Source organism: Zingiber officinale, chromosome 6B (genome assembly GCF_018446385.1).
Source record: "Zingiber officinale cultivar Zhangliang chromosome 6B, Zo_v1.1, whole genome shotgun sequence".
NCBI classification, from domain to species: Eukaryota; Viridiplantae; Streptophyta; class Magnoliopsida; order Zingiberales; family Zingiberaceae; genus Zingiber; species Zingiber officinale.
In genome coordinates, this window is record NC_055996.1 from 46567622 (window position 1) to 46585590 (window position 17969).

General features: G+C 37.0%; 1 pseudogene; it reads left to right on the forward strand.

The window, feature by feature from the left end:
• The first annotated feature begins 1645 nt into the window (after nt 1–1645).
• Nucleotides 1646–17969, forward strand: part of LOC121992397 — a 50115-nt pseudogene continuing 33791 nt past the window's right edge.

Below are 17969 nucleotides of genomic sequence, written 5' to 3' on the forward strand. Positions count from 1 at the left end.
AATCCATCCATCTTTTCATTACAAGCAGCAAAAGACAAAACACTCGCCCTCGCTAGTTCGTCCTAAGACCAACACAGAGGAGGTAAATCATAGTGATTGAGAGGGTGAGTTATACGGGGTGCATGTTAGATCGTAGAGCTCGCTAGAGGGGGAGGGGGTGAATAGCGATTTAAAATTTCAAATTAAGTACGCAGCGGAAATACGAATGACAATGCTAACACAAATTGTTTTTACTTAGTTCGGAGCCTTCGTTGACTCTTACTCCAAGGCCCACACTCGTCGAGTGTTTTCGTTGGGCGATCACTAATAATTCGCAAGATGTTACAAATGTAAATACAAGAATAATCAAAACAATACCGACAACAGAGAAAAGAAAATCGAGCACAAGTTGTCGGAGAGGTTTCGCAACGTCGTAGGAGCAAAGCGCAATGGAGCAGTCATAGAAGCAGTTCTTGTTTTTTGATGCTCCGTGGAGGCCTTCTTTTATAGACATGCTTCGGGCGCTCAGATCCCTTCTGAGCGCTCGGATCGTGACGTAGTCCGACCAATCAGCGAGCTCCAAATCTGCGACGAGATAGACTTTGCCTACTGGGCGCTCGGATCCCTTCCGGGCACCTGGACCAACTCCGGGCGCCCGGACCACCTTTCTCCAAAAAGTCCTTTTCCTACAAGAAAATATTAGTCCGAGGCAAAATAAAAGCTAAACTATCCTGCAAAACAGAAGTTAGCACAATTATAGTAAAAGAGTAGTAATTAGATTCCGTCTCTCCGAGACCGGAATCTAGTCATAATCTCAACTTAGATTCCCGAAATGGTTCTAAGTTGGATCGACGCCTATTGTTCCCTCGAACGGGGAACACGTCCTCACCAAGTCACTCCCCTCTAGTGACTTACCTTAACTTACCTGCCAGACGTCCGGTCAACCCGTCGACCAGTCTGGACTTCGTGCCAGTTATCAGGTTAGCCCGTCGACCTAGCTGGACTTCGTACCAGACATCCGGTCAGTCTGTCGATCAGTCTGAACTTCGTGCCAACTATCAGGTCAGTCCGTCGACCTAGCTGGGCTTCGTGCCAGCTATCCGATCAGCTCGACGACTTAGTTGGGTTTCGTGCCAGCCATCCGGTCGGCCCGTCGACCTAGTTGGGCTTCTCCTGCACACTCCGTCAAAGTGTTAGATCACAATGATACTAACTTAACCTTATTTTGTCATTCATCAAAACCTAAATTAAACCGTCAGTGCTAACCGCACCAACAGTACACAGTTTCAAAACTCAACCCGTAATCTTAAGTGATAAAGCTCCATCCACTTACTAACCTCAACTATGTCCTGTGAGGACCATCGATACGTTGGAGCATATCTTCTCCCATATCTTGGGCATCACTTACAACCTTAACTATATCCCATAGGAGTATCTCCCATATCTTGGGCATCACTTACCACCTTAACTATATCCCATAGGAGTATCGATATAATTTTTTGATCATCTCTATTAATAACTAATAGTTATCTATGTTAGGGGATGTTGGAGCGAATGAATAATCCTGTTTTTTACCACGTGAAGGCCATCGATACATTACAAGTGTTAAGAAACAGAGATATTTTAAATTCCCGATTTTAAAACACAGATATTTTAAATTCCCGATTTTAAAGAGCGCTTCTCGCGGCGGTCATGCCTCGTCTTTTCGGGGACAGGACCACCCTCGGCGATTCCAAAAGGAAGTCTTACGCCACCGCCTTCCTCCGAATCTCCTCTTCTTCCTCCTCACTGCCGCCGCCATGACCTCTCCCGTCAGCACGGCCGATCTCCCCTCCCCCTTCGACCCGATTGCCGTTCCCCTCTCGGCCGAGGAGCTTCGCGAAACTGCCTACGAGATCCTCGTCGCCGCCTGCCGCGCCACAGGCGGCAAGCCCCTCACCTACATACCCCAGTCTGAGCGCTACGCTGACTGCTCGGCTTCTTCCTCGTCGCGGTCTCTGCAGCGGTCGCTGACCTTCGCAGCCGCTAGCAAGGTGAAAAAGGCCTTCGGTATCAGGTCACCGTCGATGAAAGGTATGGACAGCAGCCACTCCATCAAAAAATGGGTATCGGTGGGGGAGTTCGTGAGGATGCAGATGGGGATATCTGAGCATGTGGATGCTCGGATCCGAAGGGGTTTGCTTCGAGTCGCCGCTGGAAGTGTAAGTCTGTGTTCACTATTATCAATGTGTTCTTGAATCTTCAGAAGAAAATTTCTATTGCTTAGCACTGATAGATATTCTGTTCTTGGGGCTGTATTTTCTTTCTCCTGAAATAAATTACCTAGGATCACTACTGTGCTATTAACTTACTATTTCGGAAGGGCGAGCATCTCCTAATTCATCACAGCTCCATTGTCGGCATACTTTCTTACGTGTAAGCTTGATATTAGACATTACACCCATGATCGTTCTCATCCAGTATCCACGGTGAAGGGACTATTTTTTTTTTTTCCTTTTTAATTGAGATGTTCGAGACGCTGATACTGGTTAAATGCGCTCCTTCAAGTTAGTGAACTGTCATTTTCAAAATCAGGATCCACTATGTCACAATAAAATTAGTTGAGGTGTCGGTCAATCATTAGATGGTTTGAGATGCTAATTCAGTGGGCATTACTCCACTCAAAGAGCACTGGAAAAACACTTGCTTCCATTGGATGATTGGTGTTTTGCGTCTTCTCACTGTCCCAAAGATTTGAACAATCAAAATACTAACACAAATGCCCTAAACAATATTTTGATTAGACAACTTCAATATTATAGTTAACTATGCACCTTAATTTATGCAGAAAAGTATCTAATTCTTGCACTCGAATGATTACTATGTTCCATCATAGATGGGAAATTAGATGCTTCACAGGTATAAGAGATCTGATAATTGGATTGAAGGTCATTTTCGGAGATTAATTAAGTATTGAAAGTTTGTATTGACCTTGTATGACTGATAAACAATTATAGGCACACAACCACTTTTGATACAGTTGATGTAGCAGTAAAATGAAAATCTCATTTGGACAAATAAACCCTCAAGAATATTATTAACTTTGAAGAGTTTGGGGACTTTTATCAAATGAAAAAGACTGTCTCTTGACTTATTTTCCTAAAAAGTCTGATCCTACCTATTTTTAATTAGGAAAACATAATAATGAGCCTTTATAATAAATTTTTAAAGAAAATTAGAACTTGAAATCTCTATATTTAAAATTATTTACTACATTATTTCATATTTCCCTCACTGGGAAGAACTTGACCTTATTGAGTGGGGAGATAAGACAATCTAAATCAAACTTGGTGACATCAATTACAAGTGTGCAATGGAAGGTCAGGAGGAACCTTTAGAGAAGATGGTTTTGACACTTGTCTTTGGGTCTCAACTAATATTTCCAAAGCAATTTGATGAAGTTTATCTTTTGAGAGTTCCTTCCAATGTTAACAAAGGGTTTGGGGAGAGGGCTAGTATATATTTTTGTTTAGTTGGTTGGGGTGGGTTGGTGGAGGCTAGATTTGTTTGTATATCAACTATGCTTTCATCTTGGGTACTCAACTACATTATGAAAGGAAGTGAAAGTACCAAGTTTGTTGGTGTATGACCTATGGGTAATTCAATAGATAAGGAAGAAAGCGTGATTTTCTTTAATATGACAATAAGTCTTTTACATTCAAATTAGACTGATATTCAATGCAAATGGCAAGTCAAATAATGTAAACATTAGTATTTTTTTCTCAACATGAAAACAACCAATGGAACGGGCATAGAGTTTCTTAGAGTTTTAGGGACATAGTCTTTTATGTTGTACTCTTATTGACAATGAGCATCAACACGCATCTTATAAGTTTACTATAATTTCTTTCTATATTGGCATGGATGTCTAAAGTACCTCTAAAATTTAATAGAAAGTTCTATAAAACGACGATTAGACCTGCTATGTACATCGAGCTAAATGTTGGGTTATGACTTAATCACATGAGTAGAAGATGAGAATTACAGAGATGAGGATGTTAAAGTGGATAAGTGGACATACGAGGATAGATAAGATAAGAAATGATAACATTAGAAAAAAAGTTGGGTTACTTCTATCTAGGGAAAACACAAGAAGACATGCTTTAGATGATATAACTATGTACTTCAATGATCAATAAATGCTCTAGTTAGATAATATAAAACTATGATAAATATGTACATCAAACGAAGAAGATTCAAAAAAATTTGTTAGCACCAACAAAACAAGATAAAATTTATTTAAATATAGATGATGATATACCTTGGCGCAACGGTAAAGTTGTTACTTTGTGACCAAAAGGTCACGAGTTCGAATCCTGAAAATAACCTTTTGTAAAAAGCAGGGTAAGACTGCGTACAATGGATCCTTCCTCGGCACCCCGCAAAGCGGAAGCTTCGTGCACTGGGCTGCCTTTTTTTTTTTAATAGATGATGATATAATAGGGGACAAAGCCTAATGATGTAGAAGAATCCATATAGTCGACCCCACCTAATGAGATAAAATTTGATTGTTGTTGTATTGACATGAATGTCTTGATTACATCCAAGAAAACTTTCATCGCACTTGCATGAGTTACAAGTAGAGGAATCAAATAAACTAGTTGATCTAGTTGATGAAAACTTCTTTTATACTCACACTCTTAATCTATTCCCAACCAACGTTAGATACTTGCACTCGAATATTGACACTTTGAGTGGGCATATTATTATTGATGACATATGAAAATGTTAAAAATAGCCACATTAGATGCTTGGGTCGTATTTGTGTTTGATACTTATACTTGAGTTTGAAAATATAAACGAGCTTTTAACTCATAAACTTTGAAAATATGTATAATTGTTGATTAATTTCTAGACTTGTTATAGCCAAATTCAAGAATCAATAAAATAGAATCACAAATTTGTGATTTTTCACCTATTATACATCTTAAGATAGTTTCCTAAACTATGGTTGACAACCTTGCCACACTAGCAATTGGATGAAATGCATATGAAACTTAAGTTGGGGACTAACAAATTTTATAGGGTTATTCAAAAGTAAATGACAAATGTAACATCTCTATCTAACACAACTAATGTATGTATCTCATGTAGTTTGACAACTTTATTGAAAGACTATATGAGATGCATCATTTGTTTTGTTATATGAAATGTGTTATGTTAGAAAATCTAACTGTTATCAACATCCACTAAAATAGAGTTATCACTTCCATTGGTCAGAGATAGTTCTAAAATAAAGTTTATATTAAGGTATTTCTAGCATCCATCAAGAATTAGTGGTGGTGTGTAAACACTCATGTTTTGTTTAGTGGAATTGTACATTTGGCACGTGAGCCATTGAGACACAATTCTAACAACATTTCATATAAGGGATGAATCAAAGAATTTACTATGACGAGGGTGCTCCTGAAGTAGTTTACAAGAATATGTGCATCTAATTCCTAAATTAGAAAGTCCCTTAGTGATGTCTAGGGAGTATAAAAGTTCTAGGGAGTAAAGTACCCTTGAATAGGTAAACTATCTAGATCATAAAGTCAACTCCATCATAACAATTCCCTTCTTGAATATGTAGAAAATAATTCCAAAGCCAGGACATATTGCTCACTCATTTTAGGGCCTTCAAATCCTATTCTCATTGTATTCATCCTATATAAAGCCACAAATCTAATTAGTGGATCAATAGGTTTGTTATCCTCTCTAAATTGGTGATTAAAGACAAAAGTATACTCTTGGAGGAATCTAACCCACTTAGCATATTTGTCACACAACTTATTTTGTGACTTAATAAAATTAGTGTTTGTGAGTCATAATCTAATATGAATTCATGTGATAGTAACTATCAATGCATTAGGACTTGAATAATAGCATGACAACTCTTTCAAATACCCTCTTGGCTTAGAGTACTTCCTACTCCTACACCAAATGCATCGCAAGCTCCCTCAAACATTTTCAATTTTAGGATGTCTAGGTGGACTTAGTATAATGGAAATCATCTTTTGGAAGTTATTCATGATGGGAGCCTGAACACTACACAATTCCCTAATGAAGTGTTTGGAAAATATTGTAAACCCATTAAAACTTTGATTCTCTTGAATGGTATTAGATTTAAGCTACTTCTTAATTATCTTGACATTATGCAAATTTGTAGAGATGCTCCATGCCAAATTGATGAGCTAGAGAAAGAGGATATGCGCTTGTAAAACAATCATTTCTTTATATTGTTATAACTTTTTGTTATAATGGGGTTGTAAGACTAATCGAATGTGTCCTAAAGAATTTGGCCTAAATAAGTGTCGCCGAGATGTCATCAAAGTACCGACAACTTTCATATAAGGGGTTTTAGGATTTTATTCGTCACCATCATAAATAAATGTGCATGGGATGTTCAAAAGTCCAAGTGCATTACTATTTGTATAACTCACTCTTCTGTATTTTTTAAGATAATATTCTATTCAACACCAATCCTAGTGGTTCCCATTATGGAAGCCAAATTTAGAGAACCATTGTACTATAGTCAATTAAGTTGGCATATCATCACATCTATATATGATCGTCTTGTTGACAATGTGACTAAGAAACATTCTCTAAGAATCATTTTTACTAGGGTAATAATTTGAGATAGAGCATTAGAGAGAAAGTCGGAGTTGTATTTATTGAGGGAAAATTCCGAGAGATATATTTAAGATGGTACGGGCATGTATTAGACGACTAATAAATGCTTCAGTTAGACGATGTGAAACTATGACAAACACGTATATCAAACGAGGAAGACCAAAAAAGATTTGGTTAGGAATAATAAAACAAGATAAAATTTATTTAAGTGTAGATGATGATATAGTAGAAAATAGAACTCAATGACGTAAAAGGATCCATATAACCGACCCCACCTAGTGGGATAAGGTTTGGTTGTTGTTGTAATAATTTGAGATGACATAAAAACTCATGATTTCTTTGATAAATCCTTTCTTCAAGAGTCCTTTGAATTGTTTATTTAATCTAATCCATTTTTGCTGATTCATATGATTGTGTGAGTGTTTTAGCAATAAATATCGAAAACAAAGTCTATCAATTAGTGAATCGCTTACAAACTTTGTGAGTCATTAAGCAACTCCCTAGGGATAATTTCTTGGAATTTCTCTAAGAGAAAAGTTCACTTTACCCATATATATATATATATATAAATTCCCCTATTTGTTTCACTACATTTGTTTTACCCCACATTTTTAGAAAAATACTAGTGTGAATGAGTTCGAGTAGAGAATATAGTGCACCATGTGAAATCGTGTTATTTTTCCTTCACTTTCATTGTTCTCTAGAGGTTCATCTATAGTTTTAAATTCTAAAATACTTTTTAGTTCATGTTTGGTCACTATTGGTAGGACTATGCGGGCATTTGGGCATTAAGTTTCTCTTACCATAAGGATTACAAACATTGCCTATTCAAGTCATGTTTAGAGATGGGATTTATGTCCTTTTGGTCTTTATTTTGTGTGTTAGCATTTATTGTTATGTGATAGTTTTAGGCCGAGTTTAGCTAGTCAATTTCCCTTAGGTACCTTATAAGGGGTGCATTATGAGTCATTGGGCTTGATTGCTTGAAAGTCGGAAGCCTTAAGAAATGCTTAATTTTAATGTATGCCAGTTCTCTTCTATTAACTCTTAATAGTCTTTTAATTTTCAGCCTAAATTCCTTAATGAAATTGATATGGGTGTTCATAGACACTAGTTTTAGATTGCAACATGTGCTTACTTTGATTGAACTTACAACATGAGATGTACTTTTCCATTAATTTTCATTTTACCTTTTAATTACTGGATTTCTTAGCTAGTCCTTTTTTTTGCCAAATAATGCTCTTTCAACAAGGATCGCGTTATAACAATCAAATAAGCCTTACTGTTGACTAGCCAATTGAGAAATGCATTAGGGTCTAGCTAATCCTTAAAACTTGGGGCTTTTATCTTAACATGTCTAGTAGCATTTTTCATGATCGGGCCTAGTTTGATTGTTGTTTTTAGGAAAATGATCTTCTCTAAAGTGTAGACTAATCATCGTCATGCGTGTTGTTGCCTATACTTGTTGGTTTATATTAGATGAGTGATCTGGTGTGTTAGAATCGTTGGTTATTTTTTGCCATTTTACATCATAAGTTTCTAGCATTCCTTCAAATTGTTCTAGGTTGTTAAGCTATTCACTAGGTTGGCAAAGAAAATGATTTTGACACACTAGATCATTACATATTTGATAATTTCCATTACTTGCCTATCATTACATCAACCTTTTCAAGGAAATACCATCGAAGAGATGTAGATTCTAGTGTGATGGTTTTACTCTAAATATCACAATATAGACTACAAAGGATGAGCTTAAAACCCCAAGTCAAATGAGTGATCCGAAGTACTAATTTGACTAAAATATCTTAAACATTCAAAATAAACACTAGTTTAGGAGTTTAGGGGCGTTTTGGCCAAGTTAGGGATAAAGATACTTAATCATCTTAAAAAATTCTAGAACATTTCCTCAATCTCATCCCTTATCTCTCATATGAACAACTCAACTCTCATTCTTATTCTCTCATCACGTAATTGATATTGTCTCAATCCTGACTCTCTTAATTTCTTTATTTTTTTATCACTTACATATGTTATTTACTTTATAAATTAAAATCTCCCTCTCTAATCCACATGGGATGCCATCAACACCTTAAGCACACCCAGTGTTGCAGATTTCGCTAGGCGCCAGTCGGGCGCTCGATTGGCGCCTAGCGCCTAGAGCGCCTAGGTGTCGCCTAGGCACTCTAGTACTTTAAATATCAAGTTTGAAGTTACTCTTCATACATCCTTTAATTTCTAGGAAATTCTCAAGTTTGACATGTTCAACCATAATTTATATTGATCTCAAAACACAAGAAAATATATTGTCATCCATTTATTTGCTACAATAAACCAGGATATAAGAGTCACATATGATCTTTTAGTGAAATACACATTGATCTCAATGAAATACCAAAATTCAAAACAAGTAACAATTAGCAAGTGATACCAAAATGAGCATCAAGTAGCCTAAGCCAAATAGCAAATAGCATCAAAGTATTCAAAGTTCTAACTTCAAAGAAAAAAAAACATGAAAACAAACTAGTATTCTAGTACAAACTACAAAGATAACATTAGTTTGTACTACAAATCCTTAGGCAAATTCCTCTCCTTCTCCATATTCTTCTATGACACGCTCCTAGTCTGATTCAAAATCAAACTTATACACATTCACTTCCTCCTCACTCTCTGATTGAAAGTCATCCTCATCAAGTTCTCTAAGTCTACTACTTCTTCTAGGCCTAAGCGCTTCATCTGCTCCCATAGCACCACTAACAACTTTCCAAGTCATGCCCGTGTCCTGTTCAACTTCATCGTCAGCCTTGTGCAAAACTTGCATCACTTGCTAGAAGCACCTCAATATTCCTCTCTTTCTCCCTATTTTTCTTTTTCATCATTTTTGCATTGAATTGAACAAAGACTAGATTATTTAATCGATGTGTATCTAGTCTATTCCTTTTCTTTGTATGTACCTACAAATACAATTAATATTTATGAGAACATAATAAACTATTAGTCTATTAGTATTAAAAAATAGTTTAAGATTTTTAGCTACTAACCGTTTCAAATGTACTCTAATTTCTCTCACACCCCGATGAACTAGTGGTTAAAGAGAGGATCTTCATAGCAATTTTCTACAAGTTAGGAGTCAATGCACCAAAATTCGACCACCAATTTGCTGCGTAATTAAAAAAAAAAGTCAATAACATAAATAATATTAATAACCTCAAACAATAATAATATTATGGATATTTATTTAATTACCCAGATCAAACATGTCATCATTCTATGACATGCTTTTATTGCAATGGGTTTCCCAAAGATAGACTCCTTTTTCTTATACATGGGCAACTCCTCACTCAAAATGATATTTTGCATATCAATATCCCCAAAAAAGATAACATACGTACAATCAATGACCCCAATTGTGACAGTTTAATCTAAATAAAGAAACGGATCCTTATTATGATAAAAAGGATTCAACAAATAAGTCATCAAATGTAGTGGACTATCTAGCCTATCTTTCATCTTTGCATTGATAATATCAATAATATGCTGATAATTTTTTGGAACATTACTTATAGCATTCTTAATATCTTTCTTAGCTTGCAGAAGCTCACCATACACAAAATCCATAGATGGTTTCTTATCAGCATCAATAATTCGAAGCACCTTCACCAAAGGTGCAAAAACCTTCAAGCATGTGGCACACCAGTCCAAAATCCAATACTCAACACTATTGTGTAAGATGTTTTCCCTTTAACACTCTTGGAAAATTTGCATTCTTCCCAATCAGTGCTAGTAAACATTGCCCTTAATTGACTCTTTTTCTCAGATAAACTTTGCAAAGTTAGAAATGCTGAAGCAAATCTAGTCACTCCTGGTCTTACAATATCTATCTTCTTTGTATATGATCTCATCAATGCCAAGGTCTTATGAATACCTTGGCTTGATCAATGACTTTCTTGAACCTTGGTATACTTGCAATGCTTTCAAGCATAAGATTTATAGAATGAGTAGCACATGAGGTCCAAAAGATTGTTGGCCTCTTCTTCAACAACTTTGCAGCTCCCATGTTATTTGAGGCATTATCAGTTACTATTTGAACATTTTCTCGACCAACTTGTTGAATGCATTGCTCTACATACTCATAAATTAGTTGACTTGTATGGGCTTCATCTGAAGACTCTTTAGATGAAAGAAAAACGGTGCCCAATCTAGAATTAACACACAAGTTCATAATCAACCTTCTTTTTCTGTCACTCTAAGTATCTATCATAATTGAGCACCCATTCAATTTCCATTCTTCTTCATTTGTCTTCAATAAGCCTTTGGTCTTGTCAACCTCTTTCTTCAAATACGGCTCATTCATTTCATATTTAGTAGAAGGTTTATCCGCCCAAATTGACCAACCGCCTCCATCATCACCTTAAAGCTATCTCTATCGACAGCATTAAAAGAAACACTAGCTTCATACGCCCACAAACATATTCTTTAACCAAACTTGTTCTTTCTTTGAAAAGAGTATCATTGATATTTTGTTCCCGCTTGCTCTTTGCCAAGTTCAAAGAAGTCTCGGGGCTAATGACACTTGAAAACTTATCCGTAAGACCAAGGGTACGTGATGGTTTCATGGTCCCAAAAGACTCTTGAAATTCATCCACATCAATGTCTTTTCAAATATTCACATCCGATATTAAAGATTCCTCTTCAATTTTCTTATTTCTCTTCATCGTTCCCTCATTAATTGCATTCCTACACTTTGCTTGATCATCTTTTGAAGATTTTAGACATGCAGACACATTTCCCATTATGTGTGCTACATGTTCTTTTATTCTGTAAACTCCTCCAGACATAACTTTCCCACACAAAATACATTTGATTTTGTCCAAGTTCTTCGCATTAATTAACATCCCGTACACCCATCCAACATCCTTCGATTTTCGTTTTAGTACTTCACAATCTTGAGAAGCCTGAGAAACACTAACCGAGCCCGAACCCTCGGGAGCAGTTGAAGATGCCATAACTGCATAATAGTTGGCCAATGAAAAAGCTTCCAATGAAAAATTAAAGAATTGTAACACTAACAAAAGCTTCCAATGAAAAATTGTAACCGGTAACCCTCATTAATTCAGTAAGTATTAGTAGGTCAAATCCCTTTAATCGACCAAGAAGCACTAAAGAAGAACCAAGAAGTAAGAAGGCAGAAGCACCAAGAAGCATTGAAGAACCAAGAAGCATCAAAGAAGAACTAAGAAGGCAGAAGCACCAAGAAGCATCGAAGAACCAAGAAGCATCAAAGAAGAAGCAAGAAGGCAGAAGCACCAAGAAGCATCGAAGAATCAAGAAGCATCAAAGAAGAAGCAAGAAGGCAGAAGCACCAAGAAAAACCAAGACGCATAAAAGAAGAACCAAGAAGCAAGAAGGTAGAAGCGCCAAGAAGCATTGAAAAACCAAGAAACATCAAACAAGAAGGAAGAAGGCAAAAGCAAGAAGCATGGAAGAATCAGTCCTCACCAATGTTGCAGATTCTTGCTTCTTCGAGTTCGATGCAAAGAGATTAGGGCGCCAGAGAGATTCCTACTAGGCACGACAGAGAACGGTGGACGGGTGGAATGAATGCCGTGATGATGCGTTTACGGCGGCAGAGAGATTCACAAAGAGATTAGGGTGGAACCGTTGGGATTTTGGGTCATAAATAATTTAAAACAAGGTTTTGGTCCAAAACAAAATAAAAGAAACCCTGTTCGGTCTAGGTGGTGCCTAGGCTGAACATACCACCTATTCGGCGCGTACGACTGCACATAAACAGTGACGCCTAGTTTGGACGAATAGGAGGTTTTTCGTTTGGCTAGGGGCCGCCTAGTGCCTAGGCGACCGCCTAGGCCGAAATATGCAACACTAAGCACATCACCACTATGTTGTCACAACTCTTCTCATTGTAGTAATATTTTGATTCTAAACTTCTTATTATTACATTTATTTAATTAAAACGTATTCTTTCATTATATAAATAATTAATAACTCTATATTTGAATATAACAGAAGAAGACGTTGTACAGTCTAGAGGCCCTCAATCCTCTTTAGGGATTTTCCTAGATCTATAAGTAAACATCTTTGTTGGATCGATACACACGTGAGGGGGGGGGGGTGAATCACGTGGTTTTCAAAAACTCGTCTTTTCTTTTTAAAATTTAAAGTACGCAGCGGAAACAAAAATAAGAAAGCGAGAATAAAGAACACAAGAAAATACAGTCGGTTTACTTGGTTCGGAGCCTTCGGTGACTCATACTCCAAGACCCAGGTCCCGCGGACCTATTGATGGGTAATCCACTAAAAGCCTCTTCCGGTACCTCCGCAAGAGGGAATCGAATATAAGAATAGGGATAGTGTAACAGCCTACACTTCCCTTTCAAAGTAGTAGAATTAAGAGTATAACACTAATAAAAAGGTTACCAACAAATTAGAGAGATCGGTGTGTTGCTGTCGGTCTGCCGGAGAAGATTCGGACGTCTCAGAAGTGTAGGTTGAAGGCAGACAGACTTTCTAGAGTAGCAGCAGGAAGCAGGAGCAGTCGGAGACCCAATCGAATGCGTAATAGCTTGTATATGTGTTCTGTTTTGAAGCCTTCTCGAGACCCACTTATATAAGGCATGGAAGGAGCCTTCCATAGCAGTTGAAGGCACCTTCAACCTGGCAAATTCGATCCCGAATAGCCCGACACTTATCTGCGGTGAAGTCAAAATTTCATCCTGCGGAAGGCGCCTTCCATATCCATGGAAGGCGCCTTCTATGAATAGTATGAAGGCACCTTCGGACACTATTCATTCGAAGATAAATTTGCTCTTTTTTTTTCTGCAAAACAACGTTAGTCCAAATAACCTGCAAAACAAGTATTAGGACACTAACAATCAATAATAAAGTGTAGTAATTAGTTCCTGTTCTCCCAGGACTAGGAACTAGTCAAGGTCTTAGTTTAGGGATCCCAAATGGACCTAAACTGGACCGACGCCTACTGCCCCTTCAACTGGGACGTGTCCTCACTTAGTCACTCTCCTCCAGTGACTTACCTTTACTTACCACTTTGCTAGATATCCGGTCGGCCCGTCGACCTGTCTGGACTTCATACCAGTTATCCGGTTGGCCCGTTGACCTAGCTGGTCTTCTCGCAGATATTCGATCAGCCTGTTGACCTATCTGGACTTCGTACCAACTATCCGATCGGCCCGTTGGCCTAGCTGGGTTTCTTGTCAAATATCCGGTCAACCCGTCGACCTATCTGGACTTCTCCTGCACACTTAATCAAGTGGTTAGATCACAACAGAGCCTAACTTAACTTACTTGTCATTCATCAAAACCTGAGTTAGACCGTTAATGCAAACTGCACCAACTATCTCGACCTATTACTATTATGTGTCTATGGAAAACCCATTAAACTCCACCTGGTGAATGAGTAGGAATTCTTTTGGAGTTGATACTCTTGTATGCTCGTGGAAAGGGCTTGCTGACAATTTGACAAACCTGAACCTTATCATCATTGTTGAACAAGTGTTGGTTTAGCCGAAGTTGGATATGAGCCTTAGGGGACTCAAATAATTGATACAAAGGTGCCATCAGGTAACACTAAGAGCGGTTGTAAGTGTTCATAGCTAACTTTGTGACCATTTCAATATTATCTCTAAGGATGATGATAAAAAAGGCTGAGTGAAAGAGTTGCTTGAGAAATGTTTCTTGCAATTCTTTTGATGGAATTTGCCACCTTACTGATCCACATAAAATCATATGACCAATAGATAACTACTAAGTCAACCCTTTGCTAGTGAACTTGAAATTTTTATATTTGCATGAGAAGTGAAGAATGGTATCCTAGATTTTTTATGTTTTCATTGGGTGACTCAAGCAATATTGAATATTTTATAAAAATTTATCACAAATCACAATTAAAAAAAGTATCTAGGAACACAATGCTTTCACACATGACAAAATATTTAGTTAGACACAACAAATTAATTAATGATTTTAATTGATTCATTCATTGAATATTTGCCATAGTTTGACGTTGGCTGACAACCTAACGCAACCCTCCTCCTTTATCCGGGCTTGGGACAGGTCATGACCTGTCGTCATGGGCGGAGTTTAATTAATGATTTTACATCTCATAAATACAATAAACTAACGTCGTGACATTTGTAGTAGTAATAATGCCTAACATGTATTTTTTTTTTTGGTAATCAAATTATCTCTGGAGGTGACTGACTCGGTCCCACGGAAGTTTTCCACCGACCATCAGCATAAATTGGGAAGCGCTCGTGTAGGTCCATCCAAGCGGCCAATGTTCTTAAAGTTGTCATCCCATGGAGGAAAATCCCTACGCGCCGCAGCTAGGATTTGACTCTTAGGTGTCTGGTTAACTGCTGGAAGGATCTAACCACTACACCATTGCCTCGGGGGCGCCTAACATGTATTATTACACCATATAGAGAATAACTCAAATATATAAAAAGAATAATTAGTTTTAAATAATTTGAATATTCTTGTACTACTCAATATATTTCTTCTTACCGTTATAATGCCATTTTTTTTATGGTATAGCTAATCAAAATTTTCTAGTTAAATTTGATAACGCATCGAATAATAATACCATAATATTTAATTTAAGACAAAAATGTACCCATATCATGGAAAGTAGATTCTTTATTATTTTCATGTTTATTTTATTCGTTGTATATGTCACGTTTTGAACCTTTATGTACAAGACAAGCTTAAAATATATTTTTCACAGACTTAGAATGAAGTTCGATTTATTCAATCATCATAATCTAAATATCAATATTTTAAGAATATTTGTAAAAATATGCATAAATATATTAGGAAATATCATTGATGGAACTTGACCTACCTTATGTTGAAATCAACTTTAGAAGTTAAACATTGCTTAACAAATTGAATGCAAATTCATTGAAAGAGCATGGTTAGTTATATTCTAAGAAGGCATGCAACATTTTATTTTATTTTTCTCTTTTATAAATTAAATTTTCAATTATATATACTAGCTTACACCTAATGCTTTTTTTTTTACCTTATGTATTTATTTAAAAATTATAGATGCAATAACTTATTTCATGAACTTTTATTTTTTATTTTTAGTTTGCATTAGGTATCCAACTTACGCCAACTAATCCTCGGTTGACCAATTCGGTCTATTGAAGTTTTCTATCGTAAATCGGGAAGTGTTCGCAGCGGGCAACCTATTAGCCCAACATTCTAAGGTTAACTGTCCATTAAAGAAAATTCATCCATTAATTTGTCGAGGTTGGGACTCGATCTTTAGATGTCTGAGAAACTGAGAAGATGCCCTGCCACTACATTATTGCCCCGGGAGCTTATTTCATGAACTTATTAAACCTATAGAAGGTAAATTAAAAAAATATTATTTTAATATTTTGATAATATTTATAGTGCTAAATATGCAAGAGTTCGCGTTGCAGGTTCGACTGTAACGTATCGGTAAGGACTGCTACATTTCCATGAGAACTTGGGTATAATGTTAAATAGGGAAAAGTTCTCACACCATAGGTTGGATAAGAACAAATCTAATTGGAAAACTAATAATCTAAGATTTAGAACATGGAACATAGAAACCCTATAAATTAATGGAGGTAGTAGATATAATAATTAAGAAAAGAATTAATATTTTATTGTACGAGAAACAAAATGGGTAGATGAGAAGGTAAAGATGATAGAGAACTCGGGTTTTAAGTTATGTTACATAGGAAAGAGTAAATCAAGAAATGAAGTAGATATTATTGTAGATAGTTCGTTAAATGATGAAGTTGTAGAAGTAATTAGAAAAAGGGATCGAATTATAGCCCTTAAGATAATAGTGGTGAAAGAAACTATGAACATAATTAGTGTATATGCATCACAAGTAGGATTAAATAAAGCTATCAAATTAAGATTTTGGGATGACTTAGATGAAGTATTACAAAATATTCCGCCAAATAAAATGATTTTAATAGGACACGTTGGAGTTAAAAATTTGGAATATGGAGGGTACATGAGAGTTATGAGTTTGGAACGAGAAATGAAGAAGGGAAAACTATATTAGATTATATTAGCTAATATATTTTTTAAGAAAAGAGAAAAATACTTAGTCACGTTCAAAAGTGGGAATAATAAATCGCAAATTAACTTTCTTATAATTAGGAAGAAGGATAGAAAGATTTTATAAAGATTGTAATATCATCCTTAGAGAAACTTAACTACCTAACATAAGTTAGTAGTGTTGGATATACGCCTCAAGCATAATATCAATATAAAAAAAATATATATGACTCATAGAATTTAGTGGTGGAAGTTAAAGGATGAGAAACAAAATATATTTAAGGAGAATGCAAGAATAAAAGTATAAGGTGAAATATATGGTGACTCTAATACGACAGGGATAAGATTGTATCAAAGTTGAAAATAGTAGCTAAGACGGTACTTAGTGAGTCAAAAGGACATGCATCACTAAATAAGGAATCTTGGTAGTGGAATGAGAAAGTACAAGAGAAAGTAAGGAAAAACGAATAGCTTATAAAGAACTATATATTTGTAAGAAAAAGGAAAATTTTAAAAAATATACAATAGCTGATGATCCTGTCCGAACTATGAGTTGATGAAATCTGGGGACGTGGCGCTCTCTGCCGGCTCCGCGTAGACGCCGGGATGACGTGGACCTCCGGCGAACTTGCAACAAAGCCGGGTCGGGAAGGGGTTCCCGGCGACGACCCTCCGACGCTCAAGTCAGGCGAGAAGAAAGCTGAAGCAAAATAAGGAGAACTGTAGCTACAATATATATAATTGCATACCTTTGTCGAAGTCTGGGGGTCCTTATATAGGCCCCCGGGGAGGCGCGTGCACGCTCCTCGATGCGTGAGCGCTTCCCCAAACATACCTCAAAATGGATGTGTCAGAAAAGCACGCCTGACGCCATACCGCAACTGTCCGAGCATATCTCTGACATGACGGTGGAAACTTCCTTCGTACGATCTTCTGTCTGGTTCAGCCGCCGACAGACAGGCAGCACATATCTCGAAAAGGATATCTCTTGCCGTCCCCTTTGTACTCTTCTGCACCTTCTATCTTTTATCGGGCCTAGCGGGAGAGACACTCGGCCATACTGGTCGGGCCGAGCGAGTGGGCCGCTCGGTCATATGCTCGGCTGAATAGTGCCTATGTTAGCCTACGGCCCAACTGAGCGGCCGCTCGGCCCAGTCAACTGTCGTATGTGAATCCCTGAGCGCCAGAAACTCGAACCTTAGCCTTAGCCGAGTTATCTCCGTGCCGACCTGACCTTCTACTGCGGCCGCTCGGAA